This window comes from Mizuhopecten yessoensis, unplaced genomic scaffold (genome assembly GCF_002113885.1).
Source record: "Mizuhopecten yessoensis strain PY_sf001 unplaced genomic scaffold, ASM211388v2 scaffold11015, whole genome shotgun sequence".
NCBI lineage: Eukaryota > Metazoa > Mollusca > Bivalvia > Pectinida > Pectinidae > Mizuhopecten > Mizuhopecten yessoensis.
Window position 1 is genome coordinate 148,934 of NW_018408836.1, and position 13,823 is coordinate 162,756.

At 39.3% G+C, this 13,823-nt stretch overlaps 1 protein-coding gene across 6 annotated transcripts in view; it reads left to right on the plus strand.

Moving 5' to 3' along the window:
* Positions 1-13,823, plus strand: part of LOC110464616 (protein amalgam-like) — a 118,558-nt gene that overhangs the window by 11,399 nt on the left and 93,336 nt on the right. For 4 of the 6 annotated variants that reach the window (XM_021519928.1, XM_021519933.1, XM_021519934.1 and 1 more), the window contains exon 1: positions 11,545-11,817. The exons of 1 other annotated variant lie outside the window; for it this stretch is intronic. The gene's annotated coding sequence lies outside the window, so the exon portion shown is untranslated. One more of the 6 variants, XM_021519929.1, reaches the window with a different exon arrangement.

Below are 13,823 nucleotides of genomic sequence, written 5' to 3' on the forward strand. Positions count from 1 at the left end.
AAAAGTACGTATCAATACCGATGTTGTATGAATGTTGGTACTTTGGAATCAGAGCTGCAAACCTCCCATCAGCGGTTACAATGCAGCCGCAGTTCGTCGCCATCCTTCTGACATGTTAACCTCAACAAAAATAAAATGTTGACGATTTAACAAGACACATAGTTTTGAAAAAACAATTGGCAAGTTCGCAATTATTGATTGCATGCAGGTTTTTATGTTGTAAATTGATGTGTTCTAGGATTTAGCTGTCAGTTGATCGGTGTCGCTGCTCGTAATGTAAGCAATGTATCTACATGTAATCCTACACACCAGCACTTTGTCTGAGAATCGGCTAGACGGTATCCTAACATCAGCTTACTATTCACAGATATCTAGGTTCGTACTGAAACCATCTCTTTATCGAGACAAATGGATCACATAGGGAACCCCAGTCAGTGAATATACACTATGTAGAGCTTCGACGCTATAGAGCGTTATGATTGCAACTTCTGAGGGAATCTAGGCCATAGGTGAGTCAAGTTTTTTTTTTAGTTAAGCATTTGAGGTAATCAACCCAATATGAGATTTTTAGAACGAATCAACCCAGAACGAGTTTTTAGAAAGAATCAACCCAATGTGAGATTTTAGAATGAATCTGCCTAATGTGAGATTTTAGAATGAATCTACCCCATGTGAGTGTTTAGAATGAATCAACCCAATGTGAGTTTTTAAAAATGAATCTACCCTATCCGAGAATTTAGAATGAATCTACCTAATGTGATGTTTTAGAATGAATCTATCTAATGTGAGATTGAAGAATGAATCAACCCGATAAGAGATTTTAGAATGAATCAACCCACTGTGAGGTTAAAGAATAAATCTACCCTATGTGAGTGTTTAGAATGAATCAACCCAATATGAGGTTTTAACCCCACCTATTTACATTTGCATGGCATTGTCACTATAAAGCCTCTTTGGAAGCTGTGTCGTTGATGGAACTTTAATTACCATGCATCACGAGACACAATTCTTAGCGTATTAATACAACACTGACCGCAACTACAATATCCAATGTAAATAAGCATGGGTACGTTCGAGACGCTGTCCTGGACTGCCGGGACAGACGGAACAGCTCTCGAATGCGATGCCACAGCTGTTCCGGACTGTCCAATCTGTTCCCGCCGAGGAGGTGGTGTGGCGCGGCACAGTGACGTCGAAAACATGGTGACTAACAGGACTCGGTAATTTTACAAGTGCTCAAAGGAAATTTCGCCCAAAAGTAATTGAAATAGATTTTCCCTATACATTGAGACCAGTTTGAACAACGTAACATATATATATGAATTTTTAGTTTTAGTTGGGTTTTTTCATTTACTTTTTTCACAAATTTGTTTTCTTGATCCCTTCACGGTTAAATGAGCTGAATAAAATAAGTTGTAAGTTGGCAACATCGATTGGACATTTATTTTTTAATCGTCAAAAACCACCTGCCACCATGCTAAGGGTATTACAGACAGTCAAGAGTCTGCCGACGCCATATTGGATTAAGTACTTCCTGTTACGGCGCATTCGAAACGTCCTGTACCAAAGAACAGTCAGGACAGGTTCTGGACAGGCGTCTCGAACACACCCCATGACAGCTGCGCATGCTGATATATCGCTAGGCATTGTGAGATTTGACAATGTTATTGTAAATTTATGTGCAAAATAAAAAATAAAATAAAAAATAATTTTATTACAACAAAAACAAGACCAAGGTCTGCAATATCGTACAAAATGCACATCGGTTGAAATCACTAATGCCGGCAATGGAAACAACTTTAACGCTCATGAAATTTATCAAAATATCGTCTGTTACAATGTACTGACCAACAGGGGTTCGTTACAAATGTTTGAAATACACATATTGTATAGACCTATTGACACATATGTTACAGACCTACTGATATGAGTCACAGCAAACATAAACATTTCAGACATCTGTAATGAACCCCTGTGCTCCGTCGCAAGATCACTTCAAACGCTATCAGTTTCACGCGTCTCGCAGCCACGGTTTCTGACGAAATGTCAAGTAACGAGGCTGTTATAGAATCTACAGACTGTAGTCAGATTCCCATTCCATCATCAAATAAATTCACGTCTGGATTCTTCACATAATGAGCAAAGAGAAAAGTTCGAATTATTTTCCAAAGATAACTCCCTCGTGGAGGGCAATGTCGGATTTACGGTGTTCACTGTATTTATCCATGCGCTAAATTTGTTACGGAGAAAAATCAAAACAATTTAAAATATAACTTTCAGCTCAGAGTTCTATTGATAAACTTAAATCATCTTATAGCCATATCATACGCAATTGTATTTATACTGAATTGTGGAATAACATATTGAAGTACTACTTTGTTTGCCAATCAGCACGCGACAAACACGCTGTTCAAACTATTGAACGAAATTTTGTGGACTGTCGATAAGGAGGGCATTTTAAATTTTAAATATAAATTACAAGTTAAAAAAACCATAAGAGGCAGAGAAAACGTAAATATAATATTGAACTGTTTTTGTACGCGCGCGCATTATGATTTGTTTGCTTGCAAAGCTGTGTCATTCAAATAGATCATAAATACCATATAAAAACAATTCAATGCTTAAATGAATTGTTAGAAAAAAGAATCTACCCTATGGGACCTTTTAGAATGATTCTACCTTTTATGAGTTTGAAGATTTAATAAATCCGATATGAGTTTTTAGAGTCGATAAACCCAATATGAGTTTTTAGAATGAATCAATCAACCCAATTTGGATATTAACATGTAGGATGAATCAACCAAATGTGGATGTTTAGAGTTAATCATCTTTCTAAGAGTTTTTAGTGTTAATACATCAAATATGAGTTAAACAATCATATATGAGATTTTTGAATGAATCAACCCTTTATAAGCACTGCTCCTGATTAAATCAAGGTAGATGACTCCTGTGCTACAATAACGAAGGATATATTGAGTCCCAAGCAGAAGAAGTTGAGTTGATCGTTTTAAATAATCATGATCTGTTGTTTGTCAAACCAAAAGTAAATAACACAGTAGAACGTTATTATGACATCAATCATTGGATTTCCATTTCAAACTTGCGTGTCCTCAAAGTGTCCTCAAAGTGGTGCCATCCAAATATGTCAACGACCTTTCATGAAATGATAACTACAACAATCTCTGATCTTTGTCTTTTCCGGTATTCGTTTATGAGAAAGAATCATTTTCCCTGAAGCTTTCTTTACCGTCTGAAATGTCTTATATCTGATGTAAATTGGGCCTAATATGAGATATTAAAAGGATAAAAAATCACGAACTGGTAGGTTTCTGTATACAATTACCTGTGTAGTGTATGAAGGGGCTTCACTGAATCTGTAGAAGTACATCTTTTCTCTTAGAAGCCTCAGCTGAAGTGCTCTGCATGTTTTGTAGTTGTCGATAGATCTACGTAAATTTGATATTTTCTGTAGCGCTGTGGGAAAAGAAGTTCATAAAATCAGATCCATTCTAATTCAATTGTGAGGACGGGAAATATATATGTGTTTGTGTATCTCAGTAAGAATAGATCGGAATCTTCAGAATTCATCGTGCTCTCATCTTTCCTCCACGATTTACTGATTGGAGGAAGTCACCTTACATTCGGCATACTTTTTTTTGTAAATAGACAACATCTTCCGATGGTTACAGTGTACGTGTATTTACCTCTGGTAGACATAATACTTCCAATAGACATAATACTTCCGGTAGACATAGTATTTCCGGTAGACATAGTACTTCCGGTAGACACTCCTTCTGTTGATTATACATCTTCCTCATACAATGTATCATATCATTTCTGATAGACCCTAACCTTCCAGTCGATTCATACTTTGGGATGGATCTTGTTCTTCCGGTAGACATACATGTACATCGTATGGTGAACAAACGCCTTCCGGTAGTCATGGCCAAACACCTTCCGGTAGGTATTGACACACGTTTTCCGGTAGCTATGGAGACTACAGCCTCCCTGATGCTCTGCCCTTTTTGGTTTAACTTTAAGGCACTGGGTCAGTAACACACTGGTTGGCATTTCTATGAGTAGGTGTGTTGAATGGCACAGTAATGAGAATTAATGACACGTGTCAGTGAAGGCAACCATCACATGTCTGTTAGCTTAGCTGGTATAGAAAATAAATCACCTGATAACTAAATAACAATACCCGTTAATTAGTAACGGACAATACTCGGGAGAGCTATAAATCGCTACTTAAACATCACGACTCGGAGTGAATTTGAAAACATATCCTCGATTTGTTAAAATATTCTTAGGTATAAAGTGCTTTGTGTGTATTGTTATTGTAATGTAGAGGATGGACATGTCAGACTTGGGATGAGTCGCGAGTTATGATACATTATATATTAGTCATTACTTTCGCTGATTATATCTATATAAACCAGACTGGAGTCCGATGTCGCAGGCGGATTGTTATATAAAAATATTGTTTTGTTAATTTATAGAAATAATAATGGCTTGTGATTGCGGTGGTCTTTATATGACGTTAATGCACTGCCATCCGGTGATAGAGCGTTTTCTATACACATTACAGTGCCTTTGTAAACGGTAGATCCATTTGGAAGTAATTTCACTATTATGATATGTTTATTGTGTCGTTGTTCTGTAATACACATTCCAACATCAGTTTAACTTTAAATAGTCCCAGACATAATGAGAATGTATGAGAGACAAGATATCTGTAGGGACCGCTGATATTTGTTCAGGGAAGCAATGCTGCATAGTCTGTTGGAAGTTTGAAGCATCCGTGCATACGGATAGCGAATCATCACAGATAATGGAACACATTCTGGTGTATAGATATATTTGTATTCTTAATTCACACCACAATTAAACGATAAGAAGCCTTCATCAGTATTCCCCGCAACGATTCCAATCTAGTCTAATTTTCATTAAGCTACACAGTTTAGGTTTTCTACAATACAATCACTAATGAGCTTAATTTGTTTCCTAATCTAATATTGGTGTATTAGGTAGCGGCAGACAACCGTACACACTAAACATGTAAACATTGTAGCATTTACCGGTACACTTAAATATGTGCAGTACGTACCTGCTAATCGAGTTTAGCATGTAGGCACAAGAAAGGCACCGATAGATTTTAAGAAATCAATTTGGTTTTAATTCATGTTGAACAAGAGCTCATTAACTTTCAGAATAATGGTTTTGTCTGCGAATCGCATAAATCTTTACTTCCTGCCTAACGCCATAGCCAATTAGACAGTATTCAATAATCTTTTAGTTGGTTATTGATTGGTATACGTTTTGGCTGATGGGTATAGAATACTACATACGTCTGCAAGTCTTATCAAAGAGACCGCAAGGAGCGGTAAACCGACTATGACCAAGTTTAACAGATTATACACGAAAGGCTTACAGATTAGGAGAGTGACCATGTAAAAGCCGGGTACCACGCGTCCTGGCAGGGGTAGCTCCTTTGAAGCCAGTTCAGCCTAAATAAATCGTCAAAGGGCATAAGATGTTTGGCTTACACCTGTTGATACGAGATATATACAATTGTACCTAAATTGCAGGTCTAATCTACTCAATCGTAAACACAGAACACTCAAATCCGAAGTAAGGTGTAATCTGCAGTGGGAGAGAAAAACGAAGGTATGACTAGCTGCCTGTGTCCCGGGTGTAGTTTAGGAGCATTGTGACAGACAGCGGAAGATAATGCATGAACGTGCCCGATAACTTCTCGCTGTTATTGCCCGTGCAACAGATATTTGAATCTGAAAGACAAACATTTCAATATAAAGTTGGTTTCGTAAACCGTTCGTGATTTTTTTTCTCACCGCGGTGTCCTTGTCGTGTTGATATACTCATGAGTTTTACCACTTACTCTTACGGCATGTTTAAATATCGTGTTTTGACGCGGCGTCTTTTCGGACATTCACGTGGTGTGGGTTTTTCAACGCGGTGGGTTTTACGAATTTTTAACGCAGTTTTTGTACGGTTATTCACGTTTCGTGTTTTAACGTGGTGATTGTGCACATATTCATTTATCTAGCTTGAAACACAGTGTTTTTACGGATAATGATTTTCGTGTTTTTAAATGCGGTTTGGGGCGGATATTCATGTTTTGCGATTTTAACGCCCTTTTTTGAGGCATATTCCTGTTTTGCGATTGAAACGTGGTGTTTCATGTTTTGTGATTTTAACGCGGTTTTCAGGCGGATATTCATGTTTTGTGATTTTAACGCGGTTTGGGGGCAGATATTCATGTTTCGCGATTTTTCCGCGGTGGGGCATGTTTTGTGATTTTAACGCGGTTTTCAGGCGGATATTCATGTTTTGCGATTTTAACGCGGTTTGGGGGCAGATATGCATGTTTCGCGATTTTTCCGCGGTGGGGCATGTTTTGTGATTTTAACGCGGTTTTCAGGCGGATATTCATGTCTTGTGATTTTAACGCGGTTTGGGGGCAGATATTCATGTTTCGCGATTTTTCCGCGGTGTGTCATGTTTTGTGATTTTAACGCGGTTTGGGGGCGTATCTTCATGTTTTGTGATTTTAACGCGGTTTGGGGGCAGATATTCATGTTTCGCGATTTTAACGCGGTGTGTTATGTATCGCGTTTAACGCGGTTTGGGGGCGTATCTTTATGTTTCGCGATTTTAATGCGGTTTTTGGTCGGATATTCATGTTTTGCTATTTGAACGTAATGCTTGTGTTGATACAACTACATATTCACACTTTAAATGTCTGGCGCGTTGCCTGTGTCATTACATCTAGCTTCATGTTTTTACTGTAGTGTGTGTGTCAGCAGCCCTTGTATTTAGTGATGATATCATAAATTTGAATAGGAAACACACGGATATTTCAGGAGCAAATAGCTTGTAACATTACAAAAAAAACCGAGGAGATGTGCATTGATGAGATCGTTGAGATGATGACTGTTATAGAAATAAATTAAAAAGTACATTGCTAACCATGTGTTCATTTTCTCAGGACCATTTTGAAACGCGCCACATCAGAGATCTAACGATATCACAGTGGCACATGCATTACTCCCATACACCTTGTACTGCCTCTAGATCTCTCTATGATTCATTATACTGTAAACTTATAGGTTTCAGCGGTACTGTTATTTTTGCGTTTTTCGTTCTAATGCTGAAGCTTATAATTCATGACTATGATACTGTAACACATGCCCCATTCAAAACAATGTATGGACATCGGAGTAGGGGGTCCTCTATATTTCTTATATCAGTTATATCAGATTTGGTTCCGGTTCTTGCAGAACGTCGTCGATTGTGTGTATTTGAATGTCTGTAGTTAATTTGATAAACTTCTTAGACATCTGTCTCATCACAATAAAGAATTTAATTTCTAGGTTAACGGGGCAAACACATTTTTATCGTGACACCGAATGCGGATGGGAATTTGACAATATGGAAGGAGAATAACCTAAATTGCAAAAGTACGTTGCGTTATTACATATACCTAATTCACTATGTAATTTTATACACCGATGCTGTTAAATTGTGCACATTAAGCTGTCTATGCAGCCGCCATAATCCCGATGAACCGTAATCGTCTATATGAATACGTCTGAGCTATACATACGTGCGGACTGATTTATATTCATTTGAGTGGTCAATGACAAGACGTGAGGAGGTTAGTGATTTGGACAGTCTGTCGGGTATTCGATCCCAGAGGGCAAGCTGTCATGCCCCGTACCACCACAGACGGCCTGAGACGAGGTTCAAGTACTGCTAGGAGTTCCTGAAACGACTTCTATCCCATATCATATGAATACAAAACGTCTTGTCGTTTTGATCTGGGAGATTTAATAATCCCGAATTGGTCAAAAATTATTCTAGACGTACCTACGTCAGTATATACAATATATGTATATATATATATCAATATAGTAAAGAAATATCAAGTAATAGACAAATACATGTCGTGGTAATGTATTGTGAGAATGAATCAGATAGCCACCTTTCAGCATCATTAACAACCGAATCCGTGTTGCGAATTGAAATCAGAAACAAATCTGGTTTATGTAGAACGACAGAGTGAAAATAACCATGATCCAAGTTAAATAAGAGCACCAATGCTATTTGTCATATGCCCGAATCAACCGTCCGTAAAACTATACTTGTAACTGCTATTGAAAAGCGACGTTCTCCGTTATATCACGGACGCAGAAATGCAGAATTGATGAGAGCGATGAAAGGACAGCTTCTCCTTGGCTGTACGTACAGGAACGCGTTGACATGTCTCACAAGGTTTACCCATTATCACATAAAGCATACATAGCCGCATGAATACACAAACATGCTAAACATGTTACGTATCTGAGCTCTTCCACCAAACTTACACCCCAACAATGAGCGTGGTCTGTTCCCGTCTGCCACTACAATGCCGGTTCTTGTGTCAGCCCCAATATTTTGGCGTTTGAAGCCGGTTTTTTCATGCCATACCTCACATATCGGAGATCCGCCCTACCTGACGGCAAGCCGCGCGTGTTTTACAGATAAAAAAGATTGATTGAATCAAAACAGAAGTCGACAAAGACAACACCGACTGACGTGTATATGAAAAATTCAAAGAACACAAAAAATATATATTTTCATCTAACGTTATATTTAGAAATTTCCGAAATGATAGACGCCTTTTTATGTTTCAAATCAAATAGTCTTGTGTAGGAATATAACATCATCGACGTGTATACGCACGTGTATTTCAGTTCCAATATCAGAACAATACAGCCTTTTCAACCCCATTAATGATATTAGTTATGCTTATGACATCTACAATATGTAAATTACTTCTATTGAAACGAAAATAATCATTGGCATATTTCCATATCTGAATTGGTCCGGAGTCATCATGGTAAGTGGTTAAGGAAGTATGCCATTTCTCCACCTGTTTTTATGTGACGCTTCATAGTACAATGTAGTAAGAAAGTGCCGCTTTTGGCATAGAGTCATCCGGTGCACTCCCCTATATAATCCTTACCACCTCCCTGGTATCCCCCTAGTGCCCCCCCCCCCCCTGCCAAGGGGGGACCCGGACGGGGCCGCCCGGGGGGGGGGGGGGGGGGGGGGGGGTCTCCCGTATTTGGGTTTTATCCTGACTGCATCTATTTATAGCGACAACCTATATACGAGGGGGTTACCGATCGATGATGTCATAGGGGTTTCTCAGCAGCAGCAACAACAACAGCAGCAGCAGCATCAACAACAACAACAACAACAACAACAACAACAACAACAACATCCTGGCCACCACCACCACCACCGCTGCAAACGCCGCAAACGCCGCCGTCGCCGCCAGGATGAGGTTGTTGTTGCTGTTGTTGTTGTTGTTGTTGTTGTTGCTGCTGTTGCTGCTGCTGCTGCTGCTGCTGAGAAACCCTTATGACATCATCGATCGGTACCCCCCTCGTATATGCGTTGTCGCTATAAATAGATGCAGCCAGGAAAACCCCAAATACATGAGAACCCCCTGTGACGTCATCGATCGGTCTCCCCCCTGTCGAAGGGGGTTGCCACTAGGGGGGTGCCAGGGAGGTGGTAAGGATTATATAGGGGAGTGCATCGGATGACCCTGTGCCAAAAGATGCACTTTCCTACTATTTGCAATCAGGAAAAATCCAAATACATGANGTGACGTCATCGATCGGTTCCCCCCTGCCGAAGGGGGTGCCACTAGGGGGGTGCCAGGGAGGTGGTAAGGATTATATAGGGGAATGCACCAGATGACCCTCTGCCAAAAGCGGCACTTTTCTACTACTCTTCATGATGTCCTCGTTGTGTTTGTGGTTTCGTTGGTTCCCGTTGTCATCGAGTTCTGATTTCTTTCCATGTGTGATGCAATTATTATTATTTTACCTGCATCGGGCTTTCTCTTCATATGTTTCCGATATTAGCTCTCGTATGTGTAGTATCCCTTATTCCGATCATTTCTGAACGTTTTTGTTATACTTGGTGTATCATGGCACGTGCGATTGTTGAAGACGGCGAACCTTCAGGATATAAAGTCTAATGTACTAATGACAATGTCTTTTTACATGTACTTCCATGCTACGTTGTAGGTTATACATCCCCTTGTCAATTAAAATATGTGATACCTTAAATTTCACAGCTAGTACTGTGTGTGCAATGCAAGTCTTTTCAAGTGTGCACCAATAATTATTCTTACCTCCGGATAATTCCCTAAAATAGCGTGTATTCAAAGCTTTAAACCGTAGAACTACGTATGTTTTTTCCTGGATTTAAGTAACATTCTTGACAATGCACAACCACAGGATCAGCCTGTTGTCTTCTGGGAAACACTGAGCAAAGGCAGTGACCTACCATGTTGGTCAGTGTGTTGACATCCATTTCATGTGTCTTCCAAATATGATTTCACATTTAATCACAATAAAACAGGTGTCATATATCGATAATTTTTGTATTCATACCAGACGCCAATAATGGACCGTAATGTCTGCGCTGATGATAATTACTGCTTCTTGTGGCCCAATCAGTTTACGGGGGACTGGAGTCATTGTCTAAGCTTCGGGCATGCAGGGGCAGACAACTCGCTTCATGTGTCTAATGCAAAAATTACGGTTGTGATATGAATCGATTGCTTAAAACCTGCTTTGTATAACACCAGTAACGACTTACCGTGAGTCATTAACCAGCAATGAACTATATCATGTTGCAAATGCTTTTAATTTTGATTCGAGGTCTCAGAGTTCATGCTAAAAAATAAAAAATAAAAACTCGTTACTGGATAAAGCCAGGATCGGCTTTCCCGCTGAATCATAATTCGAAGCTCAAACTAAAAGAGTTCAGTCCTATAAAGCAATTATCATCTCAAAGCAATTCCTTTTAGGCTTTAAAAGATAAAGACAAGGAAATTATGTTTTGCAGGAGAAACGTATCGATAGATTGACTGAAACAACATCAATAGCATGTGTCATGAACCTCCATATATCGCCAATAAAAGGAATCCTGATCAGGGTGGGGTCGAGTCGGCCACAATTATTCCGAACATTTAGTATAGCCGCGCTACCTGACCGTCAGATGTGTATTCAAGCACCGAGTAAGTGAACGTATCAATGAATCTAGTGATCAGAGACTCCGAGAGTTCGATACTCCAGCCGCCACATGTTGTTAGGCCCACTCCGCACTGTCATCTCTGAGACGTGTTATACACTTTATACAGATAAATATCAACTAACTCGATCCAATTAGATATGGGATGTGGCGAGTCAGTCGGGCAAGCGATACCAGTACTGCCATTTCTACTGTGCTTTGCGCTCCAGTAGAGTCGATCTGAATATCTTTATTCATAGCACTGCCGGTCCTTTATACTTGTGTACTCTGTGAGTTACGTTGCTTTCCAAGTTGTACGGCACACTGTTGGACCAGGCATGGATAACGTTCACAGACCCACATGACGAGCTCTTCCTCTGCTCCTTCCGCAGCACCTAGCACTATGCGAGATGGATAGAATCACATAGTGTTAAAAACATAGTAAGGGCTAATTTCTTAGCTGGTTATTGCTCTGTGTAATACGAGATCATTTAGCTGGGTTGTTACTGCTTCCGATCTCTCGGGGTAGCTTTCAAACACGAGTTTTCTCTCATGGAGCCCTGAAGCGGGCATGTGTTTAAACGTAGTACGGCCAGTTATGGATACAAGCGAACTTATTTAAATTGGAGAAGTATTGCGACAAGAGTGGGGTTTATTTGTTAGTGATATCTGTGGAATTACGTTTGTGTTGATGTGGGATATACGTTTTATCACGGCCAGGTAAGTGTGTGTGTGAAGGGGAGGGACGACGGCGGAAGGGGATCTGTCATAGAATCCAGTGTCGCCACAATCACAGGTCCATGATATACCCCGACATTCTAACGACACCATGAAAACACATTGTCGGCGTCCTGTAATGCGATCAACACGTGGTCTGCACTTATACTTTCATGCCTAAATTGTAAACCAATTAAGGAGATACAGTCAAATGATAAATACATCCATGATTATGTAACGTATCCAGGTAAAATTATAGTAAAACGCGTAGTTGTCGATTGAGTGTTTTGTGACATTGTATATCTACAAATGCTTGAAATGTATCGTTACATTTAAATTTATAGACTTAAAAAACGTTTTCCGAAATCTAGAACATTTATCCTCCCCACTGCTATATTCTCTGGGTAAGTATATATATATCTCGTACGTTTGCCAAAATCGTTTGTATTTCCATTCGCTGAAATAAATGCGATATTTATGGGGATTGCACTTCACACTTATGTGTTTAGATTGAATATATTGTTAAAATGTCAGCGTTATTTGCCAAACAACTTAGCGAGACCTCTCTCCAATATATGTAGATAGGTGTTCAATGGCTGATTGTAGTTACTCTGTATGTCGATATTATTGGAGTAACTGCATTCTACACTGCCGTGTCCATATCTTGGTGAGAACTGAACTTTTCAATATAATTATTGTGAGTGTCAAACTTAATCTGAGCCATCTTCAAAGGTCGGGGTGACGGCAAAATGGATGGGCGGTATTTAACATGAAGTCAAAGACGAAAAGATTAATCGAAATACAAAAATTAAATTAATACAGCAAAGCTTCGCCGTAGGATATTAAACCATAATGCTGAACAGCATGTTTTATTGTCGACATTTGAAACGTTTATGTTTAGCGTATAGAACGTGTTATGTAATTGCTACATGCTGGTTTGGAGACGTCAACATATTTCTAATGTAAATTAAAATTAAAACAGGAAGTAAAAGTTATTCGATATAAAACAAACAAAAACAGGAATATCGAAACATAGTAGATTAAACCTACGTCACTGTAAATAAACCACCGATATAATAACCCCGTGTCAAGTCGCAGTAGGCGGATTACGTACAGGGTACACGAGTATCAGTATCTGACCCCATATAGCGTTACATGTTGTACCTGTCGTCATGTCCTCAGCCAGGTGGCAGAATGTAACACTGGTCAAACATCTATCACATATACGGTCTATCATACAAACAGGTAGTTGATTATGGGATAGGGTGTAAGATAATTCAATTGTAGATTTTATCCAAGTTAAAATCACTTAAATTCAATACCAAACGCTTAGTGTGGATTTAATTCTCGCGTAATGTTCCCCTGTGGTGTAGAAGGGCGATTATTGAGGTGGGTAAGGTTTCAGGAATTGTAATGGACACAGATAATCATTATTACATGTGGTGTTACTACTCCAAGTACTTACTCTAACGATGTAGTTATATTGGACATGGGCCGGAAGGCACAGTTTAAACTTCTCAAAGGAGTTGACACTGTCAGGAGGGCTTTTAAATGTATAAATAATTACAAACAAACCAGTTCATCCCATTAACGTCACCCCCTAGAGGAACTGCAAAACAAGTGTGGGTTCAAACATTCTTACAAATGCTGATAAACTGTTTCAATGATTGCATGATATAAGACATTACGAGAAAGACGTGGTTCCGACTGCTCGGCCATATCGTTCAGGCTCTACATAGCCTAACAGCGATAACCCGGGCGAACAAACAAGGAGAGCACTCAGCCCAAAACGGACTTTTAAAGTGATGATTTTATAAAACCCCGTATCAGATATGTAATAAATATGATACACATGTAGATAGCATAGAACCCGGCCTTTACACGTCTCCGACAGAAGCAATGACAATCAGTACAACAAGGTCTACACACTGGCCAAAGATTAAATCTTTAATCTCTTACATCATGGGACTCACACACCAGCTTTGATGTGGTAAACACCGTTTATTCTC